This window comes from Choloepus didactylus, chromosome 13 (genome assembly GCF_015220235.1).
Source record: "Choloepus didactylus isolate mChoDid1 chromosome 13, mChoDid1.pri, whole genome shotgun sequence".
In the NCBI taxonomy this organism is placed as follows: domain Eukaryota; kingdom Metazoa; phylum Chordata; class Mammalia; order Pilosa; family Megalonychidae; genus Choloepus; species Choloepus didactylus.
Genome location: NC_051319.1, coordinates 83,589,030 through 83,602,202, shown reverse-complemented (window position 1 = coordinate 83,602,202; position 13,173 = coordinate 83,589,030). Strand labels below are relative to the sequence as shown.

The 13,173-nt window shown below is 59.8% G+C and overlaps 1 protein-coding gene across 4 annotated transcripts in view; it reads right to left on the bottom strand.

Moving 5' to 3' along the window:
* CXXC5 (CXXC finger protein 5) overlaps positions 1–12,832 on the bottom strand; it is a 34,354-nt gene extending 21,522 nt beyond the window's left edge. The window contains exon 1 of one of the 4 annotated variants that reach the window (XM_037801860.1): positions 12,814–12,832. The gene's annotated coding sequence lies outside the window, so the exon portion shown is untranslated. Of the gene's footprint in view, positions 1–1,318; positions 1,499–11,785; positions 11,908–11,949; positions 12,501–12,813 lie in introns of those variants that run through there. The other 3 variants (XM_037801857.1, XM_037801858.1, XM_037801859.1) reach the window with 3 other exon arrangements.
* Positions 12,833–13,173: the final 341 nt, after the last annotated feature.

The following is a 13,173-nucleotide window of genomic DNA, read 5'->3' as shown; positions in this document are numbered from 1 at the left end:
TCCATGGCCTGGGCTGCAACTCAGGTTCCTGTTTCATCGAAACCTGAGCTGGGAAAAGCCTATCGGGTCATCTTGCCTGTCCCGCCGGCCGCCAGGCCCAGGCAAGCTGCCCCTCGGGGGACAAGCCTGCAGCCTGGCCGCCTAGCCAAGGGGTGGGGGTGGGGGGTGGGGCAGATACTTCTCTCCAGACTAAATGCGGCTCAAAGCCTCTGGCCGTGCCCCCCCCCCCCCAAAAAAAACAGCTGCTCCCAGGGGCCCCCTGGCTCTGCAGGACTAAATATAGCCCCCCAACTACAGCAACCACCTAATGTTTGCCTCTTCCCATTGGCCCCACTGCATGAGGGTCAGGGGCAGGCTGGGGAGCCCACAGTGTGTCCTGGGGCTAGTATATCCCCCTCTCTGGGCTCTCAGCTATGAAAAGTATTACTCAGTCCATGTACTATTGGAGAGCAGACCACAAATCTGACTAGACAGGGGTCTCTGTCCAGGGAGATAAAGTTGAGGTCCAGAGCTCACCCCCCAAATGACTCCACTTGCTTCAGAAAAATGTCTAGGAGAGCCCTCCCCAGCACCCCCAGTGCCTACAGGCTTATAAACATGGCCTTCTCCATCCTGCAACGTGTTCCCTGCCCAGGCTGGGCAACACCAGGCTCCTCCAATCTGCTGGGCAGACCCTGGCCAGGAAGCAAGTTGTGCCAGGCTGGGGGGGAGGCGGGGTGGCACAGGGAGTATGACAACTGCTATTTCCTGAAGGCCACAGTCGGCCACAACCCGGATTCCTGCCTGGCTCCATACTCCGACAGTCCACAGCGCTTCTCCTGGGCTCCTGGCCCCTTGACAGGGTGCCTCCTTCCCCAACGTCAGCAGGGTCATCAGATCCCCAGCCAGGACCACAGCTCCACAGCCCCACTCCTCACTGCACTGGGATAAGCAGGAAGAAGGGGCCCAGATGCAGTCCCTCTAGGATGGGGCGTTGGGGGTGGGGTGGGGAGTGGTGGTCTCTGCAGGGTTCAACAGGCGGGCGAGGTAGCCCCAGCTTCCCTCCTCCCACCTGCCCACCCGGCTGCTTCCCCCAGCCCCACACGCACCAAATTCCCCACATGCCTGTCTGTCTCTGACAGCTCGTGCAAATACTTGGCTGCGCGGGCACCCGCTGTTCTGAGCCTGCTGCGCCTCCTCCCCTGCCTTCCCCGGGGGGCTCTGCAGACACAGCCAGGGACAGGAGGGGGCCAGAGCCAAGAAGCTCGGTGGGCAGCAGTGGGGGGAGCGAGGGCAGGAGGGATCAGACCCAATTCAGAAGCACCCCCCCTGCCCCTACCTGGGGGGCCCCCGGGGACCTGGGAGGCCACTGGGAGCCAGCCCTGGCTGGGTGGCAGCTGCTGACACCCCCGCTGCCCCCCGGAACCTCCCAGAAGGACCTTCCGGAGGCCTCCCACTCGCCTCGGCCGATGAAACAGCATCTGCCACCCCAGCGGCGGCTCAGGACAGGGCGGAGGGCACAGTGAGGCCCCTGGGGAAGACTTTGAAATCTGGACTATGGCCCGGCCCCTCCTGGCAGCCCCGGCCCCCTCACCATAGGCCCAGCCTCCAAGCAGGGCGTGTGTGTGTGTCTGTGTGTGTGTGTCTGTGTGTGTGTGTGTCTGTGTGTTCCCGTTCCAGCCCTCCCGCAGTGTGAGAAGCACACCCGCCCAGCTGCCTGGCCTGGGCCGTCCCCACTCGCATTGGCTGGGGGGCCTTATCTGCCCCCCAACCACCCTCCTTCCTGCTTGCCTTGCCTCCCTCCCAGGAGACCAGTGGAGGAAACACTTCCTGAGAGTGGCTGGGATTTTCCGCTGGACATCGCCTCGCCGGCGGGCTCCACCCCCCCCCTCATTCCTTGCTCCCAGTGTCACTCCTGCAGCCAAATCACACCCCCACCTCATGTCTGCAGCCAAGGGGCCTCCCCCCTCCCCTGGCTGCTCTGCCACTCGCCTCAGCACCCCCAGTATCCCCACCCTCGCCACGCTTCCAGGCACACAGTACACCCTGAATGAATGACCTCATGTGATAACACCCTTCATTTTGCAGAAGGGTATACTGAGGTCAGAAGGGAGCCCAGAGAGCTAGGCCTCCCACCCAGGGCCCTTCCTGAAGAAGACTCTTCTGGCAGGTCCTGTCTCTTTCACCTCCCATCTACCTTCTGTCCCAGCAACCAATTCAGCCTTAGGGTCAGACTCCAAACAGAGTCTTAGTGTTTTGGGGCCAGCGATAGCTGGTGATTCAGGACTACTCTCCCAGCTCTCCCACAGCCTAACAGCAGCCTTGAAAAGAACCCCCCAACTGTATTGTTTTCGTGACACTAAACCGCGGGGTAGAGGCTCCTCTCCCCATTGCACAGATGGGGCTGCTGAGGCCCCCAGGGGAGGGGGGAGCTGCTGACGGCCGTGAGTCAGAGGGGGAGCTGGGAAGCCGCCCGGCCCTGCCGGCTGTTGCTGGAAGCAGCAGCCTGCATTTCCTCCTCACGCTGGTGCCTCGGGAAGCGTGGGCAGCGGGCGCGCGGGCACCGCCGCGAGGACCCCTCCTGTGCCGGCAGGCCGGCCGCATCCCCTTGCCACCTGACTGGGGCACACAGCTCACTCCCTCCTCCAGCTGGATCTCCAGAGAGGGGCAGACTCATGGCAGAACTGGTGTTTCTGTCCCAGGTCCATGCCCACCTGAGGGCTCCAGGCTAGCTCTGTGACCTCAGGAGGCCCCTCCCCTCAGAATCAATGTCTCTTGGTGTCAAACAAAGAGACGGAATCATGTCCGTTCATGTGCCTTCCAGCAGTAAAACCCACGATTCTGTGATTCTAGCACCCCACCATGCCAAGAATTCTAACCTGAGAATCCCTCTGCTCTAAACATTCTGATTCTAGAACTAAAAATCCTGGGTGATCAAGATCTGACACTCCCAGGAAGAAAGGGGGCCATGCCCACCCCAGCATGCTGGGGGGCCATGATTCGCAGCCTGTTGGCCTAGCTCACCAACTTCCCATCTAGCTATGGGGGAGGTGGGTCAGGCAGGAGAAGGGCTGGATCTCTCCCATTTGGACAGGGGACTGTGGGAGGGGCCTGTGGGCCTGAGCATGGAGCTCGTCTAGACCTTGGGGACAAGCCATCTCTTCCTGGCATGTACAGCCATGGACGCTGCAGATGTCAAGAAGCCCAGCCCCCACCCCGCCAGAGGAGAGCACGAGTGGGTGGTTGGGGGTTTGTGAGCTTGTGCCTCCACCCTGCGGCTTAGAGTGAGGGCGGGCGTCAGGTCAGGGCCGGTCTCCCTGATTCTCAGGTTCCAAGCCAAGCTCCAGGCTTCATCTTCCTGTCTTTACCACCCACTACTTCCTCCTTCCCACCACAGTCCCCTCACCTCCCGGACTCTCAGGCCAGTCCTAGCCCAGGATAGCTGGGAGCCAGCCAGGGCAAAGGCTCCCAAGCCCATTTGACAGATAGGAAAACTGAGGCCCAGGGAGAGGAGATGACTTGCCCCAGAGCTCAGTTCCAGAAGCCTGTTGGTCTCTGGGCATATCTCTCATCTCTGCTCCCACCTCAGTTTCCAGAGTTCTCCAGAGGGACCATTCTGTCCACCAGCACACCCCACATCCCAGCGTACCTTGAGAGCACACATTCCCACACTTAGCCACCTGCTCTTTCATTAATTCAGTCCTTCATTCACTCTATGACCAAACAGCCCCCCCCACCCCCCCCCCACACCAGGCCACTTGCCAGAGCCTATGGGAGGCCTCAAGGAAGAAGTAGAGCAAGGCCTGCATTCAGCAAGCATTTAGGAGTTGCTTCTGCATGCCAGGAAGTGTGGAAGGTGCAGGAAACACCGCATACAGGCCCAGCCCTGGCAGCCCTCACAATGCTCACAGCCTGCTTGTCAGGGGCAAGTCACAAACTCTCCAATCACCAGTTTTCTCATCTGTTTATGGGGATGCTCACAGCACCCAGATCACTGGGCTACTGTGGGGATTAAAGGAGGTGAAGCTCAGAAAGCCTTTAACACAGGGCCTGGCCCCAGAAGAGCTTAGGATGTGTTAGTCATTATCATTATCATTGTTATGAACTATTATTTCTATAGTAGTAATATTTGGGGGATAGTAATTGACTATAGCAACAGCTAAAGCTCTTCAAACACTTACTTGGTGCCAGGCACTGGGGGTATGGGAAGGAACCATTGCCACATCCCATGACTCAAAAAAACCCCATAAGCATCTGATGAACAAGGGAATCAATGACAAGAGGCCATGGCCCTGCTTCCAGGGAGGGTACAAGCCAGCATGGGTTCACGTGTGATGGGAGAGGTCTTTCCACACACATTTGTTGTAAACACTCAGGTGTGTGCACACATGTGAACCTGTGTGAGGGCCCCGGGGTGGGGTGGGGGAGTCTAATAGAGGAGGAATTATTGGGGCGGGGGAGGAGTTGTGATGCAGGGAACACAACTGCTCGGGCCCGCTGGACCCTACCCCGCCCACTCCTGCCATCGCAGCGGAGCTGAGCGACTGTGGCCAGAACAGGGACCAGGCCCAGTGGGGAGAGGCCCAGAGAGATCCTTTGCATAGTTCTGGCCACCAGATTACAGGCTTAGGCTAGGCCCTTGGGTGGGGGCTGGGGTGGGGGGAACGCCAGGTGCTGTCCTACACGAGCCAGGCCCCGACGCCTGCACGTTATGCCCGACCTTGCGTGGCACACGTGCTCCCGCTGGCAGCCCTGCAACTCCGAGGAGGTCGGAGGAGGTCACAGGCAAGGGAGGGAGCGTGGGCCCCAGGGCCATATGGGGTCTGCTGGACAGGGAGGGTGGGTACAGGGCTCCCCAGGGGCCACCGGGCAGGCCTGGCTCTGCCCTGCTGGGGCCGGCAGCTAGAGGGGAGTAAATATAGCATGGGGCGTCCCGGCCACATTCCTGGGAGGCCAGAACGGCCCGCCTGCCCGCTGCTCCAGGCAGAGCGTAGCAGCCAGGGCCGAGTCGCCACTGCCCTCTTCCCAAACAAACAGAAAAATAAATAAAACCAGCTCTCATGGCCGGCATAGCTTGTGGGGGGTGGCAGGAAGGGGTGGACCCAGGAGGCGGACAGGCGGCAGACCAGTTGCCGCGGTTTCTGTTCCACTGGGAAGGAGGAGGCCAACAAAAGAGGAAAATGGAGGAAAAGGGCAGGGAGATGGTCAGAGATGTCAGAGAAGGGAGAGAACCCATGTGAGAGACAGAGAGCTTGAGAAGTGGAGGTGTGGGAGGAGAGAGGTCAGGAGGGACAGGGAAGGTGCCAGGGGCAGGCACAGCTGGGGCCGTGTGGGGGCAAGGCAAAGGCGGCCTTGGTGTCCGTAATTCAGCAACAGAAAAGCCCCCGAGGGGCAGCAGGCAGACAAAGGGGGCCGTGTGGTCTGGTGTGGGCCAGGGCAGGGGGCCGACTCCAAGAGCCATGAAATATTAAAGAGCCCAGGCCGGTGAGTGACAGAGGTCAGAGACAGCAGGAGACCAGCCAGGGAGCAGTGGGGACCCTGAGGCGGAGGGCTGCCCACCCCCCCATCTCCATCAGAGCCAGTCTCCCCAGCTCTCCTCCTGCTGTGACTCCTTTCTGTCTTTCCATCGACAGCAGCGAGGACAGGCTGACGGGGGTGGGAGGGGCCGTGGAGATTAGTGATGGGAGAGAGACCTTTGCGGTTTCCTCTTCCCTCTGGCTGATCTGTGCACAGCGACCTTCCAGAGCTGCCAGCCACCCTAGCAAGGCCAGGAGGCCTGACAGCACAGCCACTGCCATCAGTGCCTCCTGGGGAGGTGGGGGTAGACACCAAGTTTCCCCTCCCCAGAAAAAAATCAGCCATCCACTGCCGGGAGGGAAAGCCACGCCTCAAGGCTCAGCTGAGCCAGTGGGTAAATGGACAAGCAAGCCAGCAGGTCATCTCCTTGCCCTCCCACCCTACCCTGGGCCCATTACCAGCCTCATGACCTTGGCCCGTACCCTCATCCCTGAGCCTGTGTCTTCACTAGCCCCTCCTTGTCCCAGGCTTCATGTGAGGAAAGAAGAGAACAAACACGTCTGCATGCCTTATCCCAGATAATCCTCATAGACACCCTAAGAGGTCGGCCCTATTATTGTGCCCCTTTTACAGATGGGAAAAGAGAAACTCAGAGAGGCAAAGTGTTATGCCCAAGGTCACACATCTGGTAATTAGCAGAGCGGAGACAGAAACGCTAAGCGTAAGCTACACGTTCCTCCTTTCCTATTCGCCAGGGGATAGGACGTCCTTGTCACCATAAAAGCCCACTTCTACTGAGTGTCGACTGTGGGTTAGCCATGGTGCTGGGACTGTGCCACCTTCCCCATGTCCATCCAAAAACGGCCTTGTGAGGTAGGCGCTCTTACTGTACCACTTTAGGGATAAGAAAACCAAGGTTCAGAGAGAACGCAACTTGTCCAAAGGTCGTACATCTAGCTAGACAGGGACATGGCTAGGATTTGGAGCCTGATCTTACAGACTTCAGAGCCAGAGCTCACATACTTGGGGGTGGGGGCAAGGGAGGGTACTGGGAGGACCCAGTAGGAGGGGAGCTCAGTGGTCTAACTGGACCCCAAAACAGACACCATGCAAAGGGCAGGTACAAGGCCATGGCTGCAGTGCTGGGTGGTGGCCAGCGAGTGCTCTGGGAGCAGAGCCTAGAGGGGTCCAGGGAGAGGATGCTGCCCAGAGCCCCTGAACCAGATAACACTTGCCCCCTCCCCTAGGATGGGGATACTGAGGTTGGTGCAAAGTGTCAGTGGGGTCCCGGCCCCTTGGCCCCCAGGGTTCCACCTGCACCCCAAAGCTAGGTTGTCAGGAACTAATCACCCCCACAGAGTCCCCAATGCTGGCAGAAGGGGGGTGGGATCCCCTCCCTCCCAGGCCCTGCAAGAGCCCCGAGGGAGGCCAGCATCAGAGGCAGGAAATGAAGAAGAATTTGCGATCTAATTGAGCTGGCGGGGGATTAGGCGGCAGAATGCAATTACAGGGGCTGGAGTGGGGCCAGGGGCACTGACACCCCGAGATGTGGCCTGATCCAGGTGACCTGGCCCAGCCAGTCTGTGGCCAGAGGCACCTAGCTGGGAAGCATGTGAGTGTGTGTGAGCGTGTGCATCGAGGGTGGTGACGGTTTGGTAAGGGACAGAGCCAGACCTCTCCTCAGCACACACAGGACTGCAGGGTTCCAGCTCCATGTGACATCCAGAAGCAAGAAATTTTTGTGGGAATTCTCCCCCAGGGAACAGCTCTGTGGCCGCTCACATGGGGGCAGGCAGACAGGCACATGCCCTCTCCTAGGTTCTGCTCAGAGGTGTACATGCATGTGCTCACACTCCCAGGTGAGCCCCATATATCCATGTTCATTTGCATGGGGACAGAATTCCCAACCTGCAGACACACAGCCCTGGCCCTTTGCTGCCACTGGCTCCACCAAAGGGGGGAAAACACAACACAACACAAAACAGAAAATCCATGACCTTAAAATCCTTTTATTCCTGTAATCACAGGCTGCCATCGCCGTGGATACGCGCTGTCACCCCGGCCCCAGCCTGTCTCCCTCCGCAGCTTCCAAAACTCCTGGCAGGCAGGCAGGCAGACCAGGAGGCTGCCCAGTTACTGCCATGGCGGGGAGTGGGGAGAGGGGGGTGATCCGTGGTGGGAGTGGGTATAGGTTCAATGCTAGACACACTCACACATACTCAGGGCCTCAAACAACCAGGGAGAGACTCAAAGACAGAATGGCAGACGGAGATACAGAGAGAGAGAGAAAGAAACACACAAACAACCAGCCACCAAAGACAGACTGACACAGACCATTGCCCAAACAGCTCAGACATGTCCACTCCCAGATTTGCACACACAGGCACAATTCAGATACACTCAGGGAGTCAGACACTCGCAGATTTAGAAGTATTCACAAAAACACATTGATACATACAAATCAATAAACCCAGCCACTCCAAAATTCCAAGCACACACAACTCAGAGAATATACACATTCCCAGATTCACAGGGACATATCCACCTTTCAGATATACACTCCCAGATTCACAAACACACGTGTAAACACACAGTGCACAGATATACACTCCTGGATCCAGATACACATGCCCTGACTCACAAATACAAACATGCTCAGGTTCCCACACTCCAAGACACACACACACACGAATGCAGACACACATACATGTATCACACAGATTCACAGATACAGATACACATGTCCTGAGTCATAAGCACACACTTCACCCAGATGCCCACATTCCAGGTTAACAGACTAGTACCCACACACAGCCCGTCTGCTGGATGACATGGAATTTGACTTCAAGGGGCAGGTGGAGAGGTTGGAGATTCCTGGATCTTTGAGGGGGCACAGTCCTTCCTCCTTGCCCACAGCCTGGGAGGGTGGGCTCTGAGTTGGGGGGGGAGGTGAGGGGGAAGTAAGAGAGAAAGCAGAAAAAAACTTTAGTGGGATATTCTTGTTGGGCAGTAGCGCGTGAGTAACCGGGTAGGCTTTTTGTTTTTGTGGTCTGCTGAGCTCTAGCTATAAGCGTGAGTTTAACTATTAATACACTTAAGCAAGGACACTTCACACCCACACACCCAGGCTAGGACGTGGCCAGGTGGTGGGTGTAAGAGAGGGAGAGCCCCAGAAAAAAAATGGGAAAGCCCCAATCAGGGTCCAGGAGGTGGAGTTGCTACCCTGGGCCTGCCTCCAGAGCAGAGAGTGACTCATTTCTGCACCCCCAGAAGGGTGGGGTCTGACCACACAGAAGGTGCTCAATAAATAAACACACACTGGACCAATGAATGAATAAATGAATTAATATAAACAGTGGCAATAATAACAGTAATAACAAAAGTGAGCTCTCCATCCATTGCCAATTAAGGCATGCTCTAGGGGAGGGGATTAAAGGGAACAGGGAGCAGTCACTCCAGGGTAAGTTAGTCCTGATTTAATGGTCACGTACCAGATAGCAGCCTGTGGCAAAGGAGGTTGGACTCACCTGTAACAACACCCCCTCACCCCCAAGTCCCTCACACCATCCAATATCCTGGAGAGTCAACTGTCTTCAGCCCAGGCCACACCCCCCTCTCTCCCTCCCTCCCTCCTAGGGAGACCGCATCTCCAATAAGCTTTACAGGTACATTCCTCCTCCCAAAAATAACTAGGTGGGGTCCTGAAAAAGGTGGGGTATTTAGTTCCCAGAGACTTGGTTCCTTATTTATATGCAGTCTTGCCTCCCACACCCCTATGGGCCAAGTTTCACACTTGCCAAATGGGTAGAACGCAGGAAAAAGCTGGAAAGCAGCAGCAAGTAGCTGGGGGTCCTAGTGGGAACCCCTGGAACACAGGCCTTTGCTGGCCTGGGTCTTGGATGCAGAATCCTCCCTCCCCTTCCCCCACACATCCCAGCCCAGCCCAGCTGGGTGGACATTCCAGGCCTCACGTGATAAAGATGAGGCCGCTGGCCCATGGGTAAGTCAACAGGCTCTGTTAGGGGAGAGATAGGAGGCCCAGGCCAGGGTCACCTGCTGAGCCAGGAAAACAGCCTGGCCCAAATACACACATAAATAAGGCACCCGACAGCCAGCTAGCCAGCCAAGGGTCTGTCTTCTGCAGAGGAACCTCTGCCCCCACCTTGGAAGGGGGTTTGCATGGAAGACGAAGGCACAAAGCTGGCTAGGGTCGCCTCTGGGAGATACCCAGCTCCTGTCAGGATGGGGAGGGGGCTTTTACTCAGTCCCCAGGGCAGACTGAGAACTCAGAGGCCAACCTTCTTCAGCTGTTACCACCCCTTTCCAGGGAAAAAAATCAAACGGTCACCGCCCCCCCCACCTCCTCCCCAAGGAGAGAGGACAATTTCCGTTCTGGGAGGGGGTGACAGCTGCAGAGCGGGCCACCCCCCCACACACCCGCCAAGCTCCTGGAGTCTCATCCAGAGAAACTGCTCTATCAACACTACGCAGTTACCGGCAGCGCCGGCGTTCGGCCTCATCGCAGCGCTCTCAAAAAGGGGTCTGGGATGGGGCTCTGGGTCCCAGTTTATGGGGTTCCAGTGGCAGGTGGAATCTAGGGTTACAGGGGTCTTTCGGAAGGGAGATCAGGTCAAGCTTAGGCCAATAAGTCCCCTAAAATATGTCCTAGTTGCCGGGATGGACGGCCCCCGCCCCCGCGGGCCGGGGCAGCTGAGGTGGCGCCGGGCGTTCAAATCGCGCTCCAAACAAGTCCGCAGCGACCGCGCTCGCAGCCCCCGCCAGGCGGCCCCAGCGGAAAACTTGAAAGGGACCCTGTTTGCTGGCGGCCCTGAGGCGGCTCCGGCGGGGGCGAGGGCCGAGCGATCACACACATCCCCCCCTCCCTAGCACTTCCTGGGCAAACGCGGGGGGCGGGGAGGCGGCCACCACAAAACCAATGGCCCCAAACAGCGCTCTCCGCGCAGGCAAAGGTGGGGGTCAAGAGATTGGGCCGCCGGCCGCCCTTCAGCGCCACCCCCCCAATCCGAAGACGTAGCGCTCAGACCACCCAGGGTCCAGGGGGCAAAGTAGGGCGCGGCTGCCAACCCTTCAGACCCCTATCGCAGGGAACCTGAAGAGTGCGCGGGTCTTTTCGGATGAGCCAATACAGACCCCCTCCCCCCCAAATCTGCGAGTGTCTCCGTGCAGCCCGTGGCACCAGCCCAACTCCGCGCACCCCTTTCAGTTCCCGGGACTGTGTGTGAGGGGGATTTGCGATCTCGCTCCCTCATTGGATGCTTCAGTTCTTCTGACAGGTACCGTAGATGGACCCCGTTTAAAAACTGGGGTCACTCCTTTTCTGCCCATCCTACGAATAAACAAAGCCAGGCGCACCCCGCGGTCCCCGCCGGAAAGCAGCCCATTCCGGGCGAGAACAACTTCCCCCAGTAAGAAAATTAACACATTCCTCTCGCGGCGGTTCAGCCCCTCACTCCGGGGAAGAGAAAGGGAGGGGGACTACGGGCCGAACTTCAGGAGTAAATGTGGGGCCAGGGCAACGTGGCAGGCGCCTGAGACCCCGCCACCCGTTCTCACCTAGGGGAACACCCCAATCCTCACTCAGTGGCTGTGCACGCTGCTTGGCCCACGCGGGGATCGGGAGACAGCCCGAAAGACTCCCCAGGGCAGGGGAAGAAGGGAAAGGGAGGGCCGCGGTAGGGGGTGGGGGAGGGCGATACTTTGACGGAAAAAAAGGTCAAACTTGATCAGCCCGCCAGGAACCCCACAGGCAGCGGGGGCGAGGAGTCAGAGGGGAAATGCAGAAGCGACAGCCGCCCCCTCCAGGTGGAGGGGAAGGTTCAAGCCACGCGTGGTTGAAGGCGCTCAGAGCAGTTACCGTTGCCCCTAGAATGCAGGGCTGAGAGTGGGGTTCAGATGGGGGGGTGCGCGCGGGAGATCTCCAAGCAGTCGCCCCCGCAGGCGGAGCGCCCGCCCAACACCGGGAGGTGAGGACCCCAGGCTCCCGCCAGCCCAGCGCCGGCGAGCTCAGTAATTGGGGAGGGGGCGGTACCCCGCAGGGAGAACCCCGGTCCCACTCCACGGCTCCCAACCCGTCGTCCCCGACCCTAAAACCCCTCTTTTTGTCTGAACTCAGTGATCTGAGACCGAGCAGACTGCGGCTTGGGGAGGATTGGGGATAACTGCGGCCGCCGAGCGATCACCCGCGCTAGGGCTCAGCGGCTCAGGCTGCGGGTGTCCCCCGCCCCTCCCAAACACGGACCCCTCATTTCCCGTCCCTGGCTTTCCGCACCTGAACTTCGGGGGAGCCGGCGCAGCCAAACTTTCCGCCGACTTGAAGCGAACTCCGGCCCCAGCCGCGCACCGGGCCCCGGGGGAGGAGAGGGAGGTAGGCGGGGTAGGGGAGGGGGCCGGCCTCCGGGGGTGTTCGGGGGAGGGCCGTGGCCCGACACCTACCGGCTTCTCGAGTCGTCCAAGCCGCCACTGCTGCCGCCGCCGCGAGGCCGAGGGGGAGGGGCGGGACGGGTTGCTGCGCTCCGCTCTGGGCACCACAGCCACTGCCGTGCGCTCCGCTCCCGCCGCGCTGCCTGCCGTGCCCGGGTCCGGAGCCCGAGTCGCGCCGCCGCCGCTGGCCGGAGGCGGGGAGGGGGTGGGGAGCCTGCAGCACCTGCCCCTCCTCCCCCTCCCCGCGGCCCAAATTAAAAAACAACAAAAAGCAACTAATCACCCCCGAGCGGAGCGCCGTGCGGCGGGTGGAGGGCGCAGCGTGCGGCGCCCGGACTCAGCAGGCGGCGCGCATGGCCGGGCGCGGGATGTGTTGGGTTGGGCTGGGCAGGACTGGGACGCGGGGCCCGGCTTCGGGGCGCGAGGTTCAGCGGCTCTCTCGCTCCGCTCGGACGCCTGCTCTCGCCGCCGCCTCTGCTGCCGCCAGTGCCGCCGCCTCTACATCCCGGCTCAGGCTCCGCCGCCTCTGCCGCCGCCGCCGCGCGCCCGCCCGGGCAGGAGCTCTGAACGCTGCCCGGGGGCTGCAGGCAAAACCCGGACCGGACTCGCCGCTCCCTCCTTTTCCCCCCACCCCCCTCCACCTCGGCTCCCCTCCCTCCTCCTTTCGCCTCCCTCCCGGCGCAGCTCTGGCCACTTGGACGCCGCAGGCTCTGAGGCTGGAGCCGTCGCCGCCGCGCCTCGAGCTCCCGGCGCCCTGACAAGGTTGGCCCAGCCTCGGCTCCGCAGCGCGCCCGGTCTTCACCTCTTTTTCCGCAACTTTACAAAAAAACAAGACCTCCCCCGTTTTGTGAGGGGTGCCTGGGTTTGGAGACGCACCTTCCGGGGAAAATCGCCGTCCCTTTGCCCATTTTCTGGCGGGGCGCAAAGCTAACGGGACCAGGAGGGAGGATTTAGCCGCACCCCCCAGCCCAGGTGCGCGTGTTGCTAGGGACTCGTAGCCGAGGGCTCAGGGATCTAAACGCTTGTTCAAAGACCCCGCCCTTCTCGGGCTCAGTGGGCACTAGGTCACCGGCAGAAGCGGGGAGGAGATTCCTGTCCCCACTTCACAGATGAAGAAACTGACCGTTTGTTTCTTAAACAGGCTCCAGCCCAAGCTCTGAGTCCTGGAGCTAAGGTGATATTATTCAGTTCCTTGAGACCGTGCAGGGGAGTTCAGAACCTGAAACAGTGCCTGGC